This window comes from Nomascus leucogenys, chromosome 21 (genome assembly GCF_006542625.1).
Source record: "Nomascus leucogenys isolate Asia chromosome 21, Asia_NLE_v1, whole genome shotgun sequence".
NCBI lineage: Eukaryota > Metazoa > Chordata > Mammalia > Primates > Hylobatidae > Nomascus > Nomascus leucogenys.
Window position 1 is genome coordinate 29356697 of NC_044401.1, and position 27499 is coordinate 29384195.

General features: G+C 35.1%; 1 long non-coding RNA gene across 1 annotated transcript; it reads right to left on the reverse strand.

Moving 5' to 3' along the window:
* Positions 1–3992: 3992 nt before the first annotated feature.
* Positions 3993–25490, reverse strand: LOC115832161. The gene is made up of 4 exons (XR_004027597.1): positions 25419–25490; positions 8214–8219; positions 4334–4336; positions 3993–4005 (listed from the first exon to the last, which is right to left on the reverse strand). It is a non-coding gene; the product is annotated as an uncharacterized LOC115832161 (long non-coding RNA).
* Between the last annotated feature and the right edge of the window lie 2009 nt (positions 25491–27499).

Consider the following 27499-nt stretch of genomic DNA (forward strand, 5'->3'; position numbering starts at 1 on the left):
ACATGTTTTGACACAGGCATCCAATGTAAAATAGGCACATCATAGAGAAAGGAACATCCATCCCCTCAAGCATTTATCCTTTGAGTTACAAACAACCCAATTACACTCTTTATGTTACTGTAAAACATACAATTAACTTATTATGGACTATAGTCTCCTACTGTGCTATCAAATAATAGGTCTTATTCATTCTTTCTATTTTTTTAACCCATTAACCATCCCCACTTCCTCTCAGCCTCCTATTACCGTGGCCGGCCTGGTAACCATCCTTCTACTCTCTATGTCCATGAGTTCAATTGTTTTGAATTTAGATCTCACAAGCGAGAACATGTGATGTTTCTCTTTCTGTGCATGGCTTATTTTACTTAATAATTTCCAGTTCCCTCCATGTTATTGCAAATGACTGGATCTCATTCTTTTTATGGCTGAATAGTACTCCATTGTATATATGTACCGTATTTTCTTTATCCGTTCATCTGTTGATGGACACTTAGGTTACCTCCAAATCTTACCTACTGTAAACAGTGCTGCAAAAACACAGGAGTACAGATATCTCTTCAGTATATTGAGTTCCTTTTTCAGGGGTATATACCCAGCAGTGGAACTGCTGGATCATACAGTAGCTCAATTTTTAGTTTTTTAAAAAAACCTCCAAACTCTTCTGCATAGTGGTTTTACCAATTTACATTTCTACCAGCAGCGTACAAGGATTTCCTTTTCTCCACATCCCCACCAGCATTTGTTATTGCCTGTCTTTTGAAGAAAAGCCATTTTAACTGGAGTGAGATTATATCTCACTGCAGGTTTGACCAGCATTTCTCTGATGATCAGTGATATTGAGCATCTTTTCATATGCCTGTTTACTATTTGTATGTCTTCTTTTGAGAACTGTGTATTCACATCTTTTGCCCATCTTTTGATCAGATTATTAGATTTTTTTCCTATTGAGTTGTTTGAGCTCCTTATATATTCTGATTTTAATACCTTCTCAGATGGGTATTTTGCAAATATTTTCTCCCATTCTATGGGTTATCTCTTCATTTTGCTGATGATATCCCATGCTGTGCAGAAACTTTTTAACTTAATGTGATCTCATTTGTCAATTTTTTCTTCTTTTTTTGGTTGCCTGTGCTTGTGGGGTACTGGTCAAATAATCTTTGCCCTGACAAATGTCCTAGAGAGTTTCTCCAATGTTTTCAATCTCTGCTTAGAAGTTTTATGTTTGAGGTCATAGATTTGAGTCTTTATTCCATTTTAATTTGATTGTTGTATATGGTGAGAGATGGGTTCTAACTTCATTCTTCTGCATATGGATATCCAGTTTTTCCAGTACTATTTATTGAAGAGACTGTCTTTTCCCCAGTGTATGTTATTGGCACCTTTGTTGAAAGTGAGTAAATTGTAGGTGTTTAGATTTGGTTCTGGGTTCTCTATTCTGTTCTATTGGTCTATGGGTCTGTTGTTATGCTGGTACCAAGCTGCATTGGTTACTGTAGGTCTGTAGTATAATTTGAAGTCAGATAATGTGATTCCTTCAGTTTTATTCTTTTTGTTTAGGTTAGCTTTGACTACTCTGGGTCTTCTCTGGTTCCACATAAACTTTAGGATTTTTTTCTATTTCTGTAAAGAATGTCATTGATATTTTGATGGGGATTGCATTCAATCTGTAGATTGCTGTGGGTAGCATGAACACTTTAACTATATCGATTCTTCCAACCCACAAACATGGAATATTTTTTCCATTTTTTGGGGTGTCCTTTTTAATTTCTTTCATCAGTGTTTTATAGTTTTATTATAGACATCTTTCACTTTGGTTAATTCCTATGTATTTTATTTTATGTGTGGTCATTGTAAATGGAATTTTTTATTTCTTTTTCACATTGTTCATTTATGACATATAGAAATGCTACTGCTTTTTGTATGTGATTTGTATAATGATTTTGTATCCTGACACTTTACTGAAATTGTTTATCAGTTCTATTAGTTTTCTTGTGGAGTCTTTAGGCTTTTCCAAATATAAGATCATAGCATCTAAAAAGGACAATTTTACTTCCTCCATTTCCAATTTGGATGCCTTTTACTTATTATTTCTCTTGTCTGATTGCTCTAGCTAGGACTTCTGGTATTATGCTGAATAACAGTGGTGACAGTGGGCATCCTTGGTGTGTTCTAGACCTTAGAGAAAAGACCTTAAGTTTTTCCCCATACATTATGATACTAGCTGTGGGTCTGTCATATATGGCTTTTATTATGTTGAGGTATGTTCCTGCTATACCCAGTTTTAGGTTTTTTTCATGAACGGATGTTGAATTTTACCAAATGCTTTGTCAGCATCAACTAAAATGATCATATGTTTTTTATCCTTCATTCTGTTGATATAATGTCTCACACTGATTGGTTTGCATATGATGAACCATCCTTGCATCTCAGGGATAAATCCCACTTGGTCATGATGAATGCTCTTTCTCATGTGTTGTTGAATTTGGTTTGCTAGTATTTTGTTGATGATTTCTGCATCGATATTCATCAGAGATATCAGCTTGTAGTTTTCTTTTTTGATGTGTTTGGTTTGGGGTTTGTATCATGGTAATACTGGCCTCATAGGTTGAATTTGGAAGTATTTCCTCCTCCTCTAATCTTTGGAATAGTTTTAGTAGGATTTGTATTAGTTCTTTAAATGTTTGGTAGGATTCAGCAGTGAAGCTATCAGGTCACAGACTTTTCTTAATTGGGAGACTTTTTTCATCATGGCTTCAATCTTATTGGTCTGTTCAGATTCTGAATTTCTTCATGGTTCAATCCTTGTAGGTTGTATATATCTTAGAATTTCTCCATTTGTTCTAGATTTTCCAATTTATTGGCATATAGTTGCTCATAGTAGCCACTAATAACCCTTTGAATTTCTACAGAATCAGTTGTAATGTCTCCTTTTTCATTTCTCATTTTATTTATTTGGATCGTCTATATTTTTCTCTTTGTCTGCCTAAAAGTTTATCAATTTTATTTAACTTTTTAAAAACCAACTTGTGTTTCATTGATCATTTGTATTGTTGCTGTTTCATTTCAATTTCATTTATTTTTGCTTTTATCTTTATTATTTTTTCTTCTACAATTTTTTTTGGTTGCTCTTGTTTTTCTAGTTCTTTATAATGCATCATTAGATTGTTCATTTGAAGTTTTTTTTTCTCCTTTTTTGTGCAGGCACTTATTGCTATAAACTTCCCTCTCAGTACTGCTTTTGCTATATCCCATGGGTTTGGGTGTGTTGTGTTCCCGCTATCATTTGCTTCAAGAAATTTTTCAATTTCCTTCTTAATTTTTTCATTGACTCACTAGTCTTTCTGGAGCACTTGTTTAATTTCTATATATCTGTATAGTTTGCAAAGATTTTGTTGTTATTAATTTCTAGTTTTATTCCATTGTGGTTAGAGAAGATGCTTTATATTATTTCAATTTTTTGAATAATTTAAGATTTGTTTTATGACCTAATATATGGTCTATCTCTGAGAACGATTCGTGTCCTGAGAAAAATAATGTATATTCTGCAGCCATTGGATAAAATGTTTTGTGAATATTTATTGGGGTAATTTGTTATATAGTGCATACTAACTCCACTGTTTCTTTGTTGATTTTCTGTCTGAAAGATATGTCCAATGTTGAAAGTATGATGTTGAAGTCTCCAGCTATGATTATATTGGGCTTATCTCTCTCTTTAGCTCTAATCATATTTCCTTTGTATATCAGGGTGCTCCAGTGTTAGGTGCATATATATTTACAATCATTGTATCCTCTTGTTGAATTGACCCCTTTATTATTATATAATAACCTTCTTTGTCTCTTCTTATAATTTTTGTCTTGAAATTTATTTTGTCTGATATAAGTATGGCAACTTCTGCTCTTTTTTGGTTTTCATTGGCATGAAATAGCTTTTACTATTCATTTATTGTCAGTCTATGTGGACAGTTTGGGTGTGTTGTGTTCCCATTATCATTTGTTTCAAGAAATCTTGAAGAAGACAGTATTACCAGTATCTTCAAGAAAACAGTATTACCACTATTACCATGATACAAAACCCAAACCAAAAGTCTTTATAGGTGAAGTGCGTTTCTTACAGGCAACAGATTATTAGGTTCAGTTTTATTTTTATCCTTTCAGTCATTCTGTCTTCTGACTGGAGTGTTTACTCTATTTGTATTTTATTGTACTGACATAACTTGAAAAGTAAGTCTAGTTATTATTTTTGGTTGGTTCATTGTTTATTCCTTCTACTTAAGATAAAAGTAGTTTACAAACCACAGTCACAGTGTTATAATATTTTGTATTTTTCTGGTACTTACTATTACCAGTGAGCTTTGTATTTTCAGGTGATTACTTATTGCTCATTAATAACCTTTTCTCTCTGATTGAAATACTCCCTTTAACATTTCTTGTAGTACAGGTCTGGTATTGATGAAATCCCCCAGCTTTTGTTTGGCAAAGTCTTTATTTCTCCTTCATGGTTGAAGGATGTTTTTGCCAAATATGCTATTCCAGGGTAAACATTTTCTTTTCCTTCAGCACTTTAAATATGTCATGCCACTCTCTACTGGCCTGTAAGTTTCCCACTGAAAAGTCTGCTGCCAGATATATTGGAGCTCCATTGTGTGTTATTTCTTTATTTTCTCTTGCTGCTTTTTCCTTTCCTTATACTTGACCTTTGGTAATTTGATTATTAAATGTCTTGAAGTAATATTCTTTGGGTTAAAATCTACTTGGTGTTCTATACCCTTCTTGTACTTGGATATTAACATTTTTCCCTAGATTTCAGAAGTTCTCTATTATTATCCCTTTGAATAAAACTTTTTACCCTTATCTCTTTCTCTATGTCCTCTTTAAGGCCAACAATTCTTTTTTTTTTTTTTTTTTGAGACGGAGTCTCGCTCTGTCGCCCAGGCTGGAGTGCAGTGGCGCAATCTCGGCTCACTGCAAGCCCCACCTCCCGGGTTCACGCCATTCTCCTGCCTCAGCCTCTCTGAGTAGCTGGGACTACAGGCGCCCGCCACCACGCCCGGCTAATTTTTTTGTATTTTTAGTAGAGACGGGGTTTCACCGTGGTCTCAATCTCCTGACTTCGTGATCCGCCCGCCTCGGCCTCCCAAAGTGCTGGGATTACAAGCGTGAGCCACCGCGCCCGGCCAAGGCCAACAATTCTTAGATTTGCCCTTTCGAGGGTATTTTCTAGATCCTGTAAGCATGCTTCATTGTTATTGTTGCTTTTATGTCTTCTCTGACTGTGTGTTTTCAAATAATCTATCTTCAAGCTCAATAATTGTTTCTTCTGCTTGATCAATTCTGCTCTCAAAGAGCTCTGATGAATTCTTCAGTAGGCCAATTGCGTTTTGCAGCCCAGAATTTCTGCCTGATTCTTTTAAATTATTTTAATCTCCTTGTCAAATTTATCTGATAGATTTGTAAATTCCTTCTCTGTGTTATCTTGAATTTCTTTGAGTTTCTTCAACACAGCTCTTTTGAATTCTGTGTCTGAAAGGTCACATACCTCTGTTTCTCCATAATTGATCCCTGGGGACTTATTTAGTTCATTTGGTGAGGCCATGTTTTCCTGGATAACGTTGATGCTAGTAGATGCCCTTAGTGTCTGGGCATCGAAGAGTTATATATTTATTGGAGTATTCACTGTCTGGGCTTATTTGTAGACATCATTCTTGGGAAGGCTTGTCAGATATTTGAAAAGACTTAGGCATCATGATCTAAGCTTTATCTGCTTTAGGGAGCATTCCCAAGCCCAGTAACTCTGTGGTTCTTTCAGACTCATAGAGGTTACTACCTTTATTGTTTTGGACAAGGTCCAGTACAATTCTCTGGAGATGAGGTAGAGATTCTTGTTCTCTTCCCTTACTTTCTGCCAAACATAGAGTCTCTCACTCTGTCTGTTCTGAGCCACCTAAATCTGTAGTGACCCAAGCACCCCTGTGGCCAACACCACTCTGACTACACTGGATCAGACATGAAGCTTGCACAGTTCTAGATCTCGCCCAAGGCTTGCCATAGCCACTCCCTGTTCTCTCAAAGCCCTGGGGCTCCACAATCAGCAGCTTACAAAACCAGCCAGGGCTGTATCCTTCCCTTCAGTGAAGTGAGGTCTATCCAGGCCCCAGGTGGGTCAAGAAGTGCCTTCCGGGAGTCAGGTACCAGAGTCACAAATCTTTGAGTGTAGTTGAGCTAGCACTCAAACCACAAGATGCAGTCCTTCCCACTCTTCCCTCCCTTTCCAAAGGCAGAGGAGCCTCATCCTGTACCAACAGTCACTCCAGGCTACCAGGAGTATTGCCAGACTACTGCTGATGTTCCCTTAAGGCTCATGGTCTCTTAAGTCAGCTTGTCTTGAATGCTGCCTGGCCTGGGACACAATCTTTAAGGCAGTGGACTCTCCTCTGGCCCAGGGCAGGTCCCAAAATGCCAGGGGACCCCAAGAGCCCACTTGTTGCTTTAGTCCCTGGTGACTGTGCTGGTACCTAAGGTCCAAGACAAATTCCCCTTTACTTTTCCCTCCACTTTTCTCAAGCAGCAGGAGTTTTGCCCAATAGCCACCACAGCTGGTAATGTACTGAGTTTCACCTGAAGCCAGCAAGTCTCAGAGACTCACCCAAGGCCCTCGATGTAGTACATGAGTATCACTGGGAGTTATTCAGTGCCAAAGCGCTCTTCAGTTAACAGTTGATGAATTCTGCCAGAACTGGGTCCTTCCTTCAAGGCAGTGGGTTCCACTCTGACCCACGATGTGTCTAGAAATATAATCTGGGAGCTAGGGCCTGGAACAGGGGCCTCACAACTCTGACATGTGTCGTATCCTACTGTGGCTGAGCTGGTATCCTAGAGACAATGCAAAGTCCTCCCCACTCTTCCCACTCTTCTTTTCAAGCAGAAGGAAGGAGTCTCTTTTGAAGTCAACAGCTCTATAGCCAGGGGTTAAGGGAGGAGTGATGCCAGCACTCCCTTGGCTGCCCCAGCTGGTGTCTCAGTATGTTGACTGCCCCCTCAGTCCAGTCTCTCTAGGCCTAGTTCAGCACTAAGCCTCACTAAGAGTTGGCAGTTGGCAGTCCTGACTGCCTTTCAAGTTTACTTAGAGACACAGAGTGCTGTAGCCCTCCATGAAGAGGTTTGTGGGTAGTCAGGTTTGGACCACTGGTATCAGTAATTTCCCTCTGGCTAGGGCTGGTTTAAATGCTCCTTCAGTGGGCAAACATCTGCTGAGTTTGGTCCAGTTTTCCTTTGTGCTTTAACAGGACAGCTCTGAGTTCAATGCCTCACAATTGCGGTCTCCCTCTCTCAAGCACCCAGAGATGGTCTCCACACCATATCACCACTCCCAAAGGCTGGGGAGTGGTGGTGTTGGTGATTCAGGACTGTTTTTTCTGTCTCTTCAGAGCCTCTTTCAGGGATATGAAGATAAACAAGGTGCTGTGAGTGTTCACCTGAGTTTTGTTTTTCATGACAGTGTTTTTCTGTGTAGACAGTTGCTGACTTGGTGTCCCTGCAGGGTGAGGGGGAGAAAATTGGTAGAGCTTTCTATTCTGCCATCTTGCTCCACCTGCTCCTCTCTCCTAATCTTGACAACACTTGTTATTTTCTTTTTTCGTTGTTGTTTAATTGTAGCTGTTCTAATGAGCATCGGATGGTCTCTCACTGTAGTTTTAATTTGCATTTTTCAAATGACTAGTGATGTTGAGCATTTTTTCATGTGCTTATTGGTTATTTAATATCTTCTTTGAAGAAATCTCTATTCAAGTTATTTGTCCATTTTTTCAAGTTATTCGTCCAATATTTGTTGTTGTGGTGGTGGTGGTTGTAGTTGAGTTTTAGAAGTTCTCTATGTATCCTAGATGCTAATCCCTTATCAAATACATAATTCATAAACATTTTCCTCCATTCTCCGGGTTGTCTTTTTACACTGTTGATAGTATCCTCTGAAGCACTTATTTTTTACATTTTTATGAAGTCTAATTTGTCTATTTTTTCATCTGTTGCTCATGCCTTTTCTGTTACACCCAAGAATGTACTGCCAAATCCAATGTCATGAAGCATTTTCCCTATGTTTTCTTCTAAGAGTTTTATAATTTTATGTAGTACATTTAAGTGTTTGATCCACTTTGAGTTAATTTTTGTATATGTGTTAGGTAAGAGTCTCATGTCATTATTTGTCATTATGATCCAACTTCATTCTTTGAAAATTTCCCAGCACCATACATTTAAAAGACTGACCCTTCCCCATTGAATGGTATTTGCATCCTTGTCAAAAATAATTTGACCACATATGTGAGGGTTTATATATATGTGCCTCTGGGAGGCGGTGCAGCATAAGGGCTGCCTACCTCTTTGCCTGCACCTCTGTGATCAGAAGTAGCAATCAACAATCAGTGCATAGATTTCTGATATTTGAAGACAGGGTCCTTTTTTGCCCACCTTGGCTCTGCATAGTGAGTGCAGGTTGCTCCAGGAAGACATACACAGTTGCCTGCCACAAGTATGGGGCTGAGAAATGGATAGCTGCTACTGTGTTAAAAGCTTAAATTGTCCAAAAATAACTGCAATTTCCTATCCAAGCCTTTTAGAATTTTCAAGCCTTCAACAAATTCTGGAATTCCAATATATTGACGTCAGACATACTCCACCAGTGCAGCTGTTGTCTAGGTTGGGAGACAGATTCTTGGGGTTTTCTATTCTACCATCTTCCCAGAACCCTCTTTCTTTAGTACTTTTAATGACAATTTTATTTCCCTGTTTTTTGGAAAAGATTTCTCACAATTTTATTTTTCTTTGTATTACCAAATTTACACAGCTAGCCCTTCCTGGCATTGATCATGCAGTGATTTCCAACTGGGTCTTTCATTAGTACAGCTTCCAAAGACATGGCTCCAAGTTTTGGGGGCTAATTTTACACAGCTGTGGTAGCATTAACACTGAGAGAATAACTTTTTGCTGGCCAGTTATTTCAACTCAACTATCCATTGGGGGGATGAAGAGATATGTTGTTTTCTTCAGTGACAATTTTGTACTTCTCTAAAATAACTTACCTGAAAAATGCTTGTTAGTCAGTACATAGTAATGTATTCTTCAAAGTCTAGATCTTGTAAAGTCCTCTTATCTCAGTGTATGTTCCATCAGGTGGTATTCCTTTAAGATGTATTACACACATTTAAAAAATCTAGTTTTTCTTCATTTAGAACAGTCAGGGTCTTTAAAATGCTAATGTGCTTTTGTTTCTTCAAAAAGGAAATGGTCTCATTATATCCTCACTTCTATGTGTACCCCACATGTTTACATTTAGAAAGTAAAAGCTATCCAAAAATGCCATATACATTAACTGTAATATTTCCATTTTTAAAAATCTGTCTATATTTTATAATTAATTTATTTTCATTTTCTCAGAGTACAACTATCTAACTAAAATTCACCCTTTCTGGTGTATAGTTCTGCACACTTTGACAAATGTATACTGTTGTAAAACCCACAGTACAATCAAAATATAGAATAAAATTAACCCATGTCCCTTTTTAGTTAATCTCTCCCCCAACTCCAGGCCTTGGCAATCATTGGTCTGTTTTCTTTCCCTGTTGTCTTAACCTTATCCAGAACATAATGTATATGTAATTGTACAGTATCTCACCTTCTTTTAGTATAAAGCACTTGAGATTCATCCATATTGTTGTGTAGGACAGCAAACACTGAAATGAAGAGCTTTACTCCTGGAAGTGGACATGAATATTCTTCCGCTAGACCTTTATTGTGCAGTTTGTGTTAACATTGTCAGGAATAGAACTGTGTTTAGGTTGCATTATTATTACATTTACCCTGTTGCAACATAGATTTCAAATTTCTCTAGTTTAACTTGTATTTCGAATGGGTTTTTTGAGACAGTCTTGCTCTGTCGCCGAGAATGAAGTGCAATGGTGCAATGATGGTTTACTGTGGCCTCAACCTCCCAGACTCATGCTATCCTCCCACCTCAGCCTCCCAAGTAGCTGGGACTACAGTCACGTGCCACCATGCCAAGCTAATTTTTTTATATTTTTTGTAGAAACAGGGTCTTGCCATGTTATCCAGGCTAGTTTCAAACTCCTGGACTCAAGAGATTCTTCTGCCTTGGCTTCTCAAAATGCTAGGATTACTTTGCACTGTGCCTCATCTCTCTCATCCCTTTCGCTGAAGACAGTGTTCCTTACCTTTTTATGCTTATTGGCCTCATGATGGTATATGGGGAGTGGATATTCTCTTCTGATTTTTCTTGGCCCTGGTCTTAAGCAGGCACTGTGTTTGGGTTTCAGGAGTAAAGAGTTCTCATGACTTCTTCTCTTGAGCTTTAATTGTTTTGGCCAAGGATGTATTTGTACCTCTCTGCACCTTCTCCATCTCCTGAGACAGAATTTTTTTTTCTGTTCTCTTTCATTAGATACAGTGGGCTTATAGGAATGTCACAATGATAACAGTTTGCTGCCATTCCTCCAGTATGTTAAGGTTCCTTAGGAAAGATAGGGAAAATGGATTCATGGAGGGCTTTGAGCCTTTCAGGCAAAAGCTACTATTTCTGTCCCCATGAGGTTTATTTCTCTACTGTGAGGGATATTTTCTTAGACTCTTGTTTTGCCCAAATGTTTCTTATGAGCACCTGGTGATGTCCATGAAGAAAATCATTTGAATGATTGTATAAAGTGTGCATAACTCCTAACTTCTCATGCCAGCCCACAATCAAGCTTTAACACTTTGTTAAAATTTTAGCCTTTTTTTTTTTTACCAAGTTGTATGATGTTTGGCTTTTTTTTTTTTTTTTTTTACCAACTTGTATGATGTTTGGCAAAATCTGCCCCAGGTAAGCAAATGCATGTACCTTTTCTCCTTGGAGGAAGCCTGTATTTTCATTAGTTTTTGATTATTTTGTTGTCCTGTATCTTCAGCTCTCTGTTGTTGTAATGATAGGTGCAATATTGTTTTCAGCTTTTTACATCTTCTGAAGAAGTGAGAAACCTCGATTAAGTTTCATAACTGAGACATTTAGCAGCATACATTTTGTATTTTCTTATGTCTACCACTGTAATTATTTTGAGAGACCGTTCTCCCAAGGAACATGTTTTGGAATTTGTTTTACTTTCTGTGGTATCTTGTTGAGAATATTCCAGTAGCAGCTTACCTTAATAGTGATTAACATAAATTTTATATTAATGTAAAAAAATCATTTAAAAACATACCATACAGTGTTCAATTTCTCCAAAGTAGGGGAGGGAATTGTAGGAGAGAGTAGTCTATGAAAATACCAAACACCATATGCTTGTTCCTACCTCGTGATAAGCTATTGCCAGGCCACCTACACTGAAACCTGCAGTGGGGCAAGTTTTGACATGAGAAATGTCATGTGGCTGTGTGTAACTTTGCAACAGCAAGAATTTCCTTTTGTTGTAGTGAGCTGAACTTTTGGTTTGGGATTCCTTAGTCCTAATGGATTTCTCGCAACAAGCATGCTGCTGAATCTCCAGAATTACTGGTGCATCCCAGGATGAACAAAGGAGGCATGAGTGATCCTGCTCGCTGTGTTCTTAACCTTGTGTTTGCCCTCTATACAGCTTGTTGCAGGTTTGATAGTAAACTAAACTGATAGCCACCTTAACTGAATCAAGTCATCACTTGCACTTGTTCTCAACATTGAACCCAGCTCCCATGCATACACATTTTGAAGCATTTTTTGTTACCACATTTATTTTAATAGAACTTGTGGTACATTCCCATTAAAGAGAATACTAAAAGTTGGTTAATAAAATATATTTTTAATTCTCAATTTTTCTTTCCTCTAATTTTCTTGCAATGGTTAGGCTCATACTTAAATATTTGACTCTAATAGCAATTTGATTTCCATTTTATTTATGCTCAACCTTTCTCAATGTCTCACCATAAATAAAATGCTTTCAATCTGCCTGCCACCTATTATACCTGAAAGGCACTGAAATAAGACTGTGCATGTGTATTTCTAAGTAGTCTATATATATAATCTACATGCATTTATAGTCTGTATATACAACATGTGGAAGACATATTGACATATGATCTGTGTGATTATTTTACCTTTTGTTACTTATGTAAAAAAATGCTACTCTCAATGAAAACACTCTTTAATTCTTCTAATCTATAGCAGTAAAGTGACCCCAAATCATATTTCAGCAAGAGCTTAATGTCAGAAGTCTTTGGTAAGGGTTGGGGAGTGTATGACACAGTTTTGCTTTTTGCCAGTGTCCAGAGGTAAATTTGGACACAAATAAAGCAGAGAAATGGCTACTTTCAAGATAAGTTTATATACTATATCAAATTATTTGTCATTTTGAGATGGTTTGCAAATATCACTTTTTTGTATATTTATCTTTCTTCTTTGGGCCTTCAGATTTTTTAGGAATAATTCACCAGTACTCATGGGGGACTTTTACTTTCACAGGAACGCAGAGGCGAATACTAAATCACAAGGTTGCATTCTAGTTTTTAAGGGTGAACTTGAGTCACATACATAATAAACTCCAAGTTCCACATAAATAACAGCTGTTTCTCCAAATTTGGTAAGTAGAAGCATTCACACATATAACTGCCTGTTTAAGCATCCAGTGATACAGAATAATTTGTTTCATCTTTCTAAATTAATGTAGTAACTTCTGAGCATAGAGATCTTGAGGCATCTGCTCCTTGTGATAAAGCCACAATGGCTTTACAGGCTAGTGCTAAGAGAGTTGTTTCTATTGATCATGCTTTTATATGAGACTGAAAAGTGATCATTCATTCATTAAAAAGAATCTCTAAAGTATATGTAAATTACAAACAGTACTATAAAGTTGTGAACAACAACATTAGGAAGAGTGTAAAGTCTATTATGTACAATTGTTCATACAACTATTTGAGTGGCTCATACGTGCTAGGCATTGATCTAGATATAGAAATGTCCATTGTATCCTTTAGTCTTCACAAAATTTTTGTTGAGTAACTATTCTTTACATTTTATGGCTGAGTCATGTGAAGCTTGGAGAGAGAAAATTGCTTAAGCACCCAAAACTAATAATTGACATTGCTAAAAGTTTATTCAGCTTCTCTAAATGTGAGCCACCATCCTAACTGAGGTCATTTGGGGAAAACCAGCACACCAGACAGAAAGTTAAATGTGCCTTTAAATCAAATTAGGAACGAGGCACTGCTCTTCTAGCTTTATTCTCACATAACCAAAATATTTACTGCGATATCTGCCTCATCCAGATATTTGCATGCAACAATGTAGGTAGGATTTTAATTATTTACAAACACAATAAAAACTTTGTAAATCCTACCACAACCCAAGGTCTGTAATGAGAATTGCAAATGGCATATTATGCTTATTTGTATAAAATTAATTATAGAGGATATATAAGAGATATTGTCAACCATCTTCGCATCCTCCTCACACAGCCATTAGACAAGTTTATTTGTATCCTCTTCTGACTGTTTTTCCAGGGATGTACTGTTTTTGCTTCAAGGATTTTAGAACTTGTCATTGATAGTTCCTATCCTTTGCCTATTAATCCTAGTTTTGAGTCTCTGTAACTATAAGAAAAGCATATGAGTCTGTAATTTCTCTGGGACAATAGATCTTCACCCCTTTTTGCATTTTGGTTCTGAATCTGATTCAAAGACTCTCTATGGGATGCTGTGTAAGTTTATACTTTGGAGGAAGGAATCTCTTTCTTTTTAAAAGTTCATTTTCAATTGCTGAGTACCGTGTCATGCCCTAAGTAACCTTATGTATATCCTGAAAGAGTTACTAAGAAAGTTACCACCCATGCCCTACGGTATGTGGATTACAAATATTATATAGATTTGTTTCTTGATAAGATCACATCAAAAGAATAAGCTTGATCCCAATAATATTTTCATATTGAACAATTTTTTCTTGCTATAATTTTAATAAGATGAAAGGACCTCAGGCTCTAATTACTGAAAATATATAACATTTCTACTATTAATTCACGTAATCTGCAAGATAAGATTGTGTCTCTTCACAGGTGGTATCTGGCAGATCTGAATCTTGTTTTGCTTGTTTTTCATATTATCAGCACTTTTGCTAATGTATAAAAGTAAACTATGGAATCTTTGGTGTTAGAACTTGGGCATTTACAGTGTAGACCTAAGATGCAAAATGCATTTTTTGGGGCTCCGTAAGTGGGATTGATGTATTTTAACAAACAAACAAGTAGACTGGCTTTATCGTTCTGTAGCTGAAATGTGAAAAACTTCTTAACAGCAAAGAAGACAATAACAAAGGGGTGGCCACAAATTCTTTGTAATTAAAAACAGTTGATGCATCTGTCGTGTAGTGCTCATTGCTTATAAGTAAGACGATGACTTGATTATATAATTGCTTTAGGTCTTTACAAATACATATGTTGTGATTTGGTTTCCATCATAGCTTCTGTGATTTTAAGCTTTTATATCTAATGTTCTATTAAAGCTGCTTCTTTCCATTTGCCTTAATTTTTATATTGAGTTTACAGAAATTCCAATAGTCTAGTCTTTACTAATGCACAGAGATACATGGGTAATGTATTATGTCAAATTAACACAAAAATTCTAATACTATTTATTCCTCCCAATAGTTCATTTTAGTTAAAAATATATTTCTAAATACTTCCTTGATTAGGGACTAATGCTTTATTAATTTGAAACACATCTACTGAGAGCAGAGTAAACTCAGGAATAGGAACTGACATTACATGAAACATAACTTATCACTGTGAAGAATACATTATGCCACTGTGCACAATGCACGCAGGTTTCCCATTATGCATTAAAATGCACAATGCTAGCATAATGACAGTTATGGGAAAAAGTCTGTAGCAAAGGAAACACATGAAGGATACTGTGCAGCTATTTATGCTAATGGTAGAAAAACATTTACAGTTTGCAATACCAAGATGAAAATAAGCATGATGGATGAATAGACATTCCACAGAAATGTTTTCTAAAATATAGTCATGGATTTCTTAGAGACTGAAAGCTTACATCAATTTATCAGTGACTCTGTTAAGATTCATTGAACACCAATTGTGTGTTAAATGCTAAACACTTCAGAAAAAGTAAAAAAGCTGGAAAACCCATTCCACAGTAAATATCCATCGGGATATTTACAATCAATCCAAAGAGGTAACACCCAGCAGCAACACCCAAAAACCTTAAAATATTTACAAATAAGTGTTTTCAGAGCCAAAAATAAAAAATTTACTAAAAACTCAGAATAAAGAGGTAAGTTTGAAGCTAAAATATGAAATTCAGTGAGGACTTTCTATTAAGGGAGAAGAGGAACAAAGCTATTCTGGCCCAGATCATATGTATGAGTAAGTAGAGTAAAAAGACATGTTATAAAAAATATTACTTTAACCTGGAAAAATGTGTTTTAATATCAGTGGAAATAGTCTAGATAATCTAGAGAATGAGTACACTCTCATGATGATAACTAGTGATAATTGGACTTTAATATGACTGTCACAACAAATGTAATACACTACTGTCATATAATACTAAGGAACTTGTATAAATGAAAAAATATGACTCATGTAAATGCAATCAATGAAAAATTTTAGAAGCACTAGCTAACCAATCTTTGATGAATGGCCTAAAACGTGTCACTGTGAAGTAGCAACATTATTTTCCTCTGGTTACTTATTACAGAATAAGGTAAGAAGAGGTAGATAAGTCTTAGCTAGAGCCCACTCATTGCAAAAAATATCTTCCTACACTCAAGGCTACACTATTCTGGGCTAAGGAATTACAGCTTCCTTGAAAACTTACACTGGTCAGTAAAGAGGAAGGTCATCGGCAGGATAGGATGAAGGAAGTAAGTTATTTTCTGACTATAAATTGGAAATGTAAGTATTTTATATTTACTGTGAAAGTAATCTCAGCCTTAGTTGTGTCTATTATTGTTTTTTAATTTGGTTTGAATTTGCTTTTAAATTGAAGAATATGAACATATTTTATAACGATGATAAAAGTGATTATTTTATAATAATGACAAAAATAATTTAAATATTATTTTAATAAAAAATTTCACATTTCCTTTCTTACTATATACATATGCAAAACCCATAAGGTAGATATGGATATCTCCAATTCAGAATGAAGAAAACTTAATCTTGAAAAGTTTAAGTAATTGGAGGGAAAAAAAAAAACTGCCAGAGCACAGAAATCAGGCATTAATCCCATGTCTTCCTCATTCTAGACCATGTTGTGAAATAATAATTCAAAAAAGAGCAAAGCAGGAGGAGGAAGAAAGGAGTAAAGTATCCCAAAACAAAGAGAAAAAAGAAAAGGAACGAAGAAAGGAAGAAGGGAAGGAATAAAGGAAGGAAGGAAGGAAGGAAGGAAGGAAGGAAGGAAGGAAGGAAGGAAGGAAGGAAGGGAAAGGAAAAAGTAGGAAGGAGGAAAAATACTTCAGTCATAATACAGGAATGTTGATTAAAACCTGTTAACTGATATATTTGGTGGGCAATTTTATCAATTAGTTATGCTATAGAATATATCCAGTGTGTCTCATCTTTCACCAATACTACACTGTCTTGAATGTTGTGGCTTAATAGTAATTTTTGAAAACAGTTACTGTGAGTCTTCTTTTGTTTGAATTGTTTTGACAATTCTAATTTCTTTCCTTTGCCATGCAAATTTGAAAATCAGCTTGTCAATTATACAACAAAATGTGGTTCTTGCGAGGTTGAATTTGGGGATAATTGACATTTTTAACAATATTGAATCCTCCAATCTATGAACATAGTACATGTTTCTCTACTAATTGAATCTTTTCTTATTGCTTTCATTAGAGTTTTGCAGTTTTCAGCCTATAGATTGTGCACATATTTTATTAGATTTATCCTTCAATATTTCTCTGAGTGGTATTGTCAGTTATAATAATTTTATTTAAATTTTACTAGTTCATCCCCCAAAAATCCAAAATTTATTTTTTTAATGTTGAGCTTTAGTTAGAAACATTGGGAATTTCTATGTAGACAATTATGTTGCCTGAGAATTGACACAGTTTTATTTCTTCTTCTCCAAATTGTATGCCTTTTTTCTTCCTTACCTATTGTAAAACCTAAGACCTCTATAATGATGTGAATAAAGACTGGTATAATCAAACATTCTTGTCTTCTTGCCAATTTTGGATGGAGCGTTCAATCTATCACAATTGCATGTAATGTTAACTGTAGTTTGCTGTTGTTTTGTTTTAGTAGGTCACCTTTATCAGATTGCTATCCATTGTTTGTTGATAATTTTTATAATAAATGTTGAAGTCTGCCAATTTTTATTGCATTTATTAAGATGATTCTTTTTTTTTCTCATTTAGTTAGTTGAAATGATGAATTATATTACCTGATTATATTGGTATCTGGTTGTTCAACATTGAATTAAATCTGGATTCCTGAGATTATTGCTACTTAGTAATGATGCATTATCCTTTATGTATACACATTTTAAAATTTGCTAATATTTTGTTGGTACTATTTGCATCTATATTGAACAAGGATATGTTTGGTAGATTTATTCTCTTATAAAGCTTTGGAATAATTTTTGTGTTGGAATAATATTGATTCCATAAATAATGGCAAATAATTCAATACATGAGATTTTCTGGAAAACTTTATGTAGAGCTGGCATAATTTGGGTTTTTTCCAACTTTTATTCTAGGTTCAAGGAGCATATGTGCAGGTTTGTTGCATGGGTGTAAAGATAATTGTGTCACCCACGTAATCAGCATAATACCCAATGGGTAGTTTTTCAATCCTCACCATCTTCCCACACTCCACTGTCAATCAGACCCTGGTGTCTATTGTTCCCTTCTTTGTGTCCATGCATACTCAATATTTATCACTCACTTATAAGTGAGAACATGAAGTATTTGGTTTTCTGTTCCTGTGTTAATTCACTCAGGATAATAACCTCAAGCTCCATACATGTTGCTGCAAAGGACATGTTCTCATTGTTTTTTATGGCTACATAGTATTCTATGGGGCATATGTACCACATTGTGTTTATTCAGTCCACCATTGATGGGTACCTAGGTTGATTCAGTGTCTTTGCTATTGTGTATAGTGCTTTGATGAACATGCAATTGCATGTGACTTTTTAATAGAATAATTTATTTTGGGTGGGTATATACTCAGTAATGGGATTGCTTTTGGAGTCTTTGCAATTCTCATTTTAGAGATCTTTCTCCTCACTGGTTAGCTGTATTCCCAGGTATTTTGATCTTTTTGTGGCTTTTGCAAATAGGATTGTGTTCTTGATTTGGCCCTCAGCTTGGATATTTTTGGTGTGTAAAATTGCTACTGATTTGTGTACATTGACTTTGTATCCTGAAAGTTTGCTGAAGCTGTTTATCAGTTCTAGGAGCCTTTAAGCTAGCCTTTGCTAGCTTGACAAAAAAGAAAAAAGGGAGAAGATCCAAATAAGGACAATCAGAAATGACAAAGGGGACATTACCACTGACCCCAAAGAAATAAAAAAAAATTCCTCAGAGACTGTTATGAACATGTCTGTGCAAACAAACTAGAAAACCTAGAAGAAATGGATAAATTCCTGGAAACACTCAACCAGGAAGATATTGAAACCCTGAGCAGACCAGTAACAAGTTCCAAAATTGAATCAGTTACTAGAAAATGGTACCAAACAGAAAAAGCTCTAAACTAGACGGATTCACAGCTGAATTCTACCATCTGTATAAAGAAAACTGGTACCAATCCTACCGAAACTATTTCCCAAAAAACCAAAGAAGAGGAGCTCCTCCCTAATTCATTTTATGAGGCCAACATCATTCTGATACCAAATTATTTGATAAATATATATCAATTATTTGATAAATAAATATCAATCTTATTTATTCTTTCAAAGAACAAGCTTTTGGCTAATTGATTTTTCATATGGATTTTTTCATCTCCCTTTGATTCAGCTCAGCTCTGATTTTGTTTCTTAAATATTTGCAGACATTTATCATTGAAGCCATCTGGGCCTGTTTTGTTTGTTTGTAGTAAAGTTTTCAACAAGTTAAATTTATTTATTAGTCATTCAAATATTTCTAGGGCTATTCTTAGTTATCTATTCTAGATAAACTTTAACTGTTTCAAGAAATTTTTCAATTATATCTAATGTCACATTTCTGGATATGGAATTGATTGTAATATTATTCATTGTTATTTTAATGTCTTAAAAGTTGACAATGTATATTGAGTATGTGTATCTTCTGTCTTTCTTCTTGTTAAGTCTGGCTGGGGATATAACTATTTCTTTGATATTTTCAAAGAAACAGCTTCAATTTCTTTTTTTGCTCTGTTTGTTTCTGTATTTAATCTTATTGATTTCTTTTGTTAACTCATGTTTATTAGGACTTATTTATGATTTATGTGGATTTAATTCTCTTTTCATTATTATTTCTTACAATCACAGATGAGATCATTGATTTGAAAACTGTCTCCTAATATAAACATTTATATTTACACTAATGTTATGACAGCAAATAGCATGTTGTAAATTTCTTCTAAATATTGCTTTACTTTCAGGCCACAAAATCTGATATTTTGTGTCATTTTTATTTAATTCATAATGTTGTCTAATTTCTAATGTGACTTCTGTTTTAACACATGGGCTATTTATAAGTATAATATATAATTTCAAAAAATTTCTGCATTTTCTGTATATCTTTCTGTTATTGATGTCTAGTCAAATTTGGATGTAGTAAAAACAAATATGCTGTATGAATTCAATCTTTCTAAATATCTTGAGTTTGGTTCTCTTGGTGAATGTTCCATGCTTACTGCTTTATTCTGCATGGGCTAGTGTAATGACAACAACAAAAATATCCCAGACAGCATGGCTTAAATAATAAACATTTATTTCTTACAGTTCTGGAGGCTGGTAAGTCCAACATCAAGGTACTGGCAGGTTTGGTAGCTTGTGAAGACCCTTTTCCTGGTTTAAGGATGGTGGCTTTCTTGCTGTGTTCTCGCATAGCAGAGAAAGAGGGAAAGATAGCAGGTTGCCTCCTCTTCTTACAGGGCATTATCTCATCAGGGCGGCTCCAAACTCATGACCTCATCTAAACCTAATTACAGAGGCACAAGTATTGTGGGCAACCTGTGCTTTAAATGTTAAAAGAAGTGCATTCTGTTGATACTGGTTGGATTGTTCTATAAATTACCTAGTTCAATAGACTGATAGTTTTTTTTCCTTTCTTTAAAGAACTTTGTGGTTGTTTTCTATCTTTTAGTGCTATTGCTGAGAGAGAAGTGTTGAAATCTCCAACTAAAATTGTTGATTTGTATATTTCTTCTTTCAGTTCTGTCAGTATTTTCTTATGGAGTTTTGAAACTCTGTTATTAGAAAAATACACATTCAGGATTGTTGTATATCTTTGAAAAATTGGCATTTTTATTACAATTTAATATCTCTTTTTATTCCTGACAATATTTCCTGTTCTAAAGTCTATTTTATCTTATATTAATATAGCTGCTACAGTTGTACACTAATTATGTCTGTAGAGCATACCTTTATCCTATCATTTACTTTTAACTTATTTCTGTCTTTACAGCTAAACTTTCACTTTCTGTGGGCAGCGTAGAGTTGGTTCTTGTTATCTGAGCCAATTTGACAATATCTGTCTTCTGTATTAAGAGATTTTATATACACCATTTATATTTAATGTAATTCTAATATGACTGGATTTAAATCTACAACCTGATGTTTGTATTCTACTTTATTCGTTGTTTTCCCGTTCCTTTTGTCCATATATGTGCCTTCTTTTGGATTAATTTAGATTATGTTTTAATTATCTGCTATCTATAGTAATGGCTAATATTTATAACTACTATTTTTATTTTCAATTGCCTTTGTGTATACACAAAGTATTTAATTACAATCTAACTTCAAATAATATTATATTAAATATGTAAAGAAACACAAACATGTATATATAGTTATTTTCTCTTTTACGATATTATTTTTATGCATTTTCCTTTTACATATTCTATAAACCCGTATTGCTACCATTTTTACCATTTTTTCCTTTGAACACCCAATTACTTTTAAGAGTTACTTAAAACTTTCTGTCTAATTTTCTCAGAGTTTCTATACTCTAACATAATCATTTCTACTTATCCTTGAACACACCACTAAAAATTTTACCTGTAGTTTTCTTAACTTTTTATGTGGCACCCAAGTTCTCTTCCTTCTAAACTTTACCGAAGGTCAGCCAGTGCTTACTTCTCACCTCTTCTTGGAAAGCTTTATTTTTCCTTAGATTTCAGTCTACTTGTTTACTTTGCAACCTGTTTCAGGTGGGTTTATAAAAAATTATGATTTTGTAGTTTCTTCATTTTGTATTGTTAGAGTGGTAGCAATGCCTTTTTTCTTTTTTTCTATATTCTATGTGAAAGCAGACCACCTACAATTGAATCTTAGCAGACAAGAGTTGTCAAGGTTAAAAGTATTAATTTTGAGACTTATTACTTTGTGCATTATGAATACACTGTAAAGAAAGTGAGTTAATTTATTACTCTAAGTTATAATTATATTTTATGAAATATTCCATTTTAAACTGAATGTTATGTGTTTTTGTCATTCGTTCTACAACTTGAATAATGTCATCTTCAATTGATGGAGGTTACTAAAGTGAATTGTTAGTATGATATAAATACATAGATGCAAGTTTGTTTCAGATATTTAGTCAGCAAATATTTATTCAGGCTCACTTTTGAAAATTAGGGTGTTAAAATGATAAAGACTGTTCAAACACCTTCTCAGGATGTACTTGGAATTTCTTCTTGAAGGTTACATTAACCGTGAAGGAATAAGAAACCAGAGATTTATTTTAAGATGTAGATATAAAACACAGAAAGAAGATTTGCTGATATTTATAATACATTGTGAGGAAAGTAATTAAGACCCTTGAAAAAGATTATTTATACAGAGAAAAAAATAAAACATATCTCTTAAAAATTAATGCAAGAGATAAATCAACTATGTATCTAAATATAATACATATCACCAAAGAAATAATGATTGACATGAGTATCAAAGACCAACAAGAAAGTCTAATGGGTGATTTTAGAGTAATAGTTTTAAAATGAAAGCAGTTTTGACCAATTCACCAGCAGGTGCATTCATGGGTTCTGGTTAGATCTATGACCTATGAGCTTTTGAAACAGACTAGCAAGAATTTCCTTCCACGACATAGCTCCACATTGAAGAGAAATTAATGGTAATAAAATTAAAATAAGTAGCATATTGAATATAGAGGGAAAGGACAGATAATTTTGAGAGGATACTGAGGCAACAGAGCAGAGCTAGGGAATTTCAGAAATAAAGTATTATGGTCTTTAAAACTACCAAAAAAAAAAACTGAAGATAAAGTTCTATGACATTAGAAAACCTATCCTGAGCTAGCCTTCTTATAAACATCCAGAAAAGACTGATTTCACATAACAATGAGCAATCGAAAAGGGCTAAGGCCCAAACTCCATAAAAAGTATAATGACAAAAAAGAGAATAAATAATATATAATAACAAACATACAGAAAATAAAAGCATTCCAGAAAGATATAAATACAGAATAGATCAAAACTGTGTTTACATAACTTCATGGTGATACTGCAGAAAAATAAAAGCCTGATTATTCACTTTTTTTAACCTAACTTTATATTAAGTTCTGGGGTACATGCGCAGGATGTGGAGGTTTGGTACATAGGTAAACGTGTGTCACAGTGGTTTGCTGCACGATCAACACATCATCACATGGGTATTAAGCCCAGCATCCATTAGCTATTATTCTTGGTACTCTCCTGCCACCCCCGACCGGAGAGGCCCCAGTGTGTGTTGTTCCTCCCCATGTGTCCATGTGTTCTCATCATTCGGCTCCCACTTGTAAGTAAAAACATGCAGTGTTTGGTTTTGTGTTCCTGCATTAGTTTGCTAAGGATAACAGCTTCCAGGTCCATTCGTGTCCCTGCAAAGGACATGATCTCATTCCTTTTTATGACTGCACAGTATTCAATGTTGTATATGTACCACATTTTCTTTATCTAGTCTATCATTAATGGCCATTTGGGTTAATTCCATGTCTTTGCTATTGTGAATAGTGCTGCAATGAACATGCACGTATGTATCTTTATAATAGAATGAATTATATTTCTTTGGGTGTATACCCAGTAATGGAATTGCTAGGTTGCATGGTATTCATATTTCTGTCTCTAGATCTTTAGGGAATTACGTACTGTCTTCCACAATGATTGAACTAATTTACACTTTCACCAACAGCATAAAAGTGTTCCTTTTTCTCCACAGCCCAGCCAGCATTTGTTGCTTCTTGACCATTCCAATTGCCGTCAGATGGTATCTCACTGTGGTTTTGATTTCTTATTTCTCTAATGACTAGTGATGTTGAGCTTTTTTTCATGTTTGTTGGCCACATAAATGTCTTCTTTTGAGAAGTGTCCGTACATGTCCTTTGCCCACTTTTTAATGGGGTTGTTTGGGTGTGTGTGTGTGTGTGTAAATTTGTTTAAGTTCCTTGCAGACTCGGTATTAGACCTTTGTCCGATGGATAGATTGCAAAAATTTTTCCCATCTGTGGGTTGTCTGTTCACTCTGATGATAGTTTCTTCTGCTGTGCGGAAGTTCTTTAGTTTAATTAGATCCTATTTGTCAAATTTTGCTTTTGTTGCAATTGCTTTTGGTGTTTTCAGCATGAAATCTTCGCCCATGCCTATGACCTCAATGCTATTGCCTAGATTGTTTTCTAGGGTTTTTATAGTTTTTGGTTTTACATTTAAATGTTTAATCCATCTTGAGTTATTTTTTGTATAAGACGTAAGGAAGGGGTCCAGTTTCAATTTTCTGCATATGGCTAGTCAGTTCTCCAATTCCCTTTTATTAAATAGGGAATCATTTCCCCATTACTTGTTTTTGTCAGATTTGTTGAAGATCAGATGGCTGGAGGTGTGCAGGCTTATTTCTGAGTTGTTTTTTTCTGTTTTATTGGTCTATATGTCTGTTTCTGTATCAGTAACGTTCTGCTTTGGTTATTGTAGCCTTGGAGTATAGTTTGAAGTTGGGTAGCACGATGCCTCCAGTTTTGTTATTTTTGCTTAGGATTGCCTTGTCTGTCTGGGTTCTTTTTTGGTTCCATGTGAATTTTTAAATAGTTTTCTTCTAATAATGTAAAGAATGTCAATGTTAGTTTAATGGGAATAATATGGAATCTATAAATGGCTTTGGGCAGTATGACTATTTTCATGATATTGATTCTATCCATGAGCATGGAATGTTTTTCCATTTGTTTGTGTCCTCTCTGATTTCCATGAGCAGTGGTTTGTAGCTCTCCTTGAAGAAGTCCTTCACTTCCCTTGTTAGCCATGTTCCTAGGTATTTTATTCTCTTTGTAGCAATTGTGAATGGGAGTTCATTCACGATTTGTCTCTCTACTTGCCTGTGGCTAGTATTTAAGAATGCTAGCAATTTTTGCACATTGATTTTGTAATCTGAGACTTTGCTGAAGTTGCTTATCAGGTTAAGATCATGTCAGCTGCAAAGATAATTTGACTTCCTCTCTTTCTATTTGAATATAGTTTATTTCTTTCTCTTGCCTGTTTGCCCTGGCCAGAACTTGAATAGGAGTGGTGGGAGGGGGCATCCTTGTTTTGTACTAGTTATGAAAGGGAATGCTTCCAGCTTTTGCCCATTGAATATGATATTGGCTGTAGGTTTGTCATGTATGGTTCTTATTATTTTGAGGTATGTTCCTTCAATACCTAGTTTATTGAGAGTTTTTTAAATGAAGGGATGTTGAATTTTATTGAAGGCTTTTTTCTGCATCTATTGTGATAACCATGTGGATTTTGTCTCTGGGTCTGTTTTTGTGATGAACTGCATTTATTGATTTGTGTATGTTGAACCAGCCTTGCATCCCAGGATGAAGCCAACTTTATCATGGTGGATAAGCTTTTTTAATGTGCTGCTGGATTTGGTTTGCCAGTATTTTATTGAGGATTTTTGCATCGATGTTCATCAGGAATATTGGCCTGAAGTTTCTTTTTTTGTTGTATGTCTGCCAGGTTTTGGTATCAGGATGATGCTTTCTCATAGAATGAGTTAGAGAGAAGTCACTTCTCTTCAATTTTTTGGAATAGTTTCAGTAGAAATAGTACCAGCTCTTCTTTGTACCTCTGACAGAATTCAGCTATAAATCTATCTTGTCCTGGGCTTTTTTTGGTTGGTAGTCTATTTATTACTGCCTCAATTTCAGAACTCATTATTTGTCTATTCAGGGATTCAATTTTTTTCCAGTTCAGTATTGAGAACGTGTATGTATATAGGAATTTATCTACTTCTTCTAGATTTTCTAGTTTATGTGCATAGAAGTGTTTATAGTATTATCTGACTGTTGCTTGTATTTCTGTCCACAGCATGGATACCAACAGCATTCCACAGAATGGGAGCATCAATGAAAATATCTTCAATAAAATACCAGCAAACCAAATCAATAAAAGCAATTCATCACAAAGAGAACCAAAGACAAATGACATGGTTATCTCAATAGATGCTGAAAAAGCCTTCAATAAAATTCGACATCCTTTCATATTAAAAACTCTCAATAAACTAGGTATGCAAGGAACATACCTTAAAATAATAAGAGTCCTATATGACAAACCCACAGCCAATATCATATTGAATGGGAAAAAGCTGGAAGCAACGGTCAGTGGTGATATCCCCCTTAACATTTCTGATTGTGTCTATTTGATTTCTTCTCTCTTTTTTTCTTTATTAGTATAGCTAGCAGTCTATTTTATTAGTTTAAAAAATAATCAGATCCTGGATTCACTGATTTTTTTGAATGGTATTTTATGTCTTTCTCTCCTTCAGTCCTGCTCTTGTTTATTTCTTGTCTTCTGCTAGCTTTGGGGTTTGCTTGCTGTTGGTTCTTTAGTTTAGTTGTAATGTTAGGTTGTTGATTTGAGATCTTTCTAGCTTTTTGATATGCGCATTTTGTGCTGTAAATTTCCCTCTGTTTCAGCTGCATTCCAGCAATTTTGGTACATCGCCTATTTGTTCTCATTAGTTTCAAACTTCTTGAGTCCTGCCTTAATTTCATTATTTACCCAGGAATCATTCAGGAGCCGGTTGTTCAATTTTCATGTAGTTGTGTGGTTTTTAGTGGGTTTCTTAATCTTGAGTTCTAATTTGATTGTGTGGTGGTTTAAGAAACTGTTTGCTATGATTTCAGTTCTTTTACATTGGCTGAGGAGTGTTTTACTTCCAATTATGAGATCAATTTTAGAGTAAGTGTTATGTGGTGATGAGAAGAATGTATATTCTGTGCTTTGGGATGGAGAGGTCTGTAGATATCAATCAGATCCATTTGATCCACAGCTGAGTTCAGTTCCTGAATATTTTTGTTAATTTTCTGTCTCAATAATCTGTCTGATATTCTCAGTGGGGTGCTAAAGGCTCCACTATTATTGTGTCTAAGTCTCTTTGTAGGTCTCTAAGAACTTGATTTATGAATCTGGGTGCTCCTGTACTGGGTGCATATATATTTACAATATTTAGCTCTTCTTGTCAAATTGAAGTTGAACTCTTTAACATTTTGTAATGCCCTTCTTTGCCTTTTTGACCTTAAAGTCTATTTTGTCAGAAAATAGAATTGTGATTCCTGCTTTTTTGTTGTTGCTGTTTTCCACTTGCTTAGTAAATTTTCCTTCATCCCATTATTTTTAGCCTATGTGTGTCTTTGCACATGAGATGGGTCTCTTAAGACAGCACATCAATGAGTCTTGACTCTTAATCCAGCTTCCCATTCTATGTCTTTTCATTAGGGAATTTAGCCCACTTACATTTATGGTTAATATTGTTACATGTGAATTTCATCCTGCCATCATGATGGTGGCTGGTTATTTTGCAGACTTGTTTATGTGGTTGCTTCACAGGCCTGTGTACTTCAATGTGTTTCTGTAACAGTTTTTCCTTTCCATATTTAATGCTTCCTTCAGGAGCTCTTGCAAGAAAGGCCTAGTGTTGACAAAGTCACTTGGCATTTGCTTGTCAGAAAAGGATCTTATTTCTCCTTCACTTACAAAGCTTAGTTTGGACAAATATGAAATTCTGAGCTCAAAATTCTTTTATTTAAGAATGTTGATTATTGGCTCTCAATCTCTTCTGGCTTATAGAGTTTCCACTGAGAGGTCTATTGTTAGTCTGATGAACTTCTGTTTGTAGGTGATCTGGCCTTTCTCTCTGGCTGTGCTTAACATTTTTTTCTTTCATTTTGACCTTGGAGAATCTGACTATTATGTTTCCTAGGATGGGTCTTCTCATGGAGTATCTTACTGAGGTTCTCTGGATTTCCTGAATTGGAATGTTGGCCTGTGTTGCTATTTGGAGAAGTTTCTCCTGGATGATATCCTTAAGC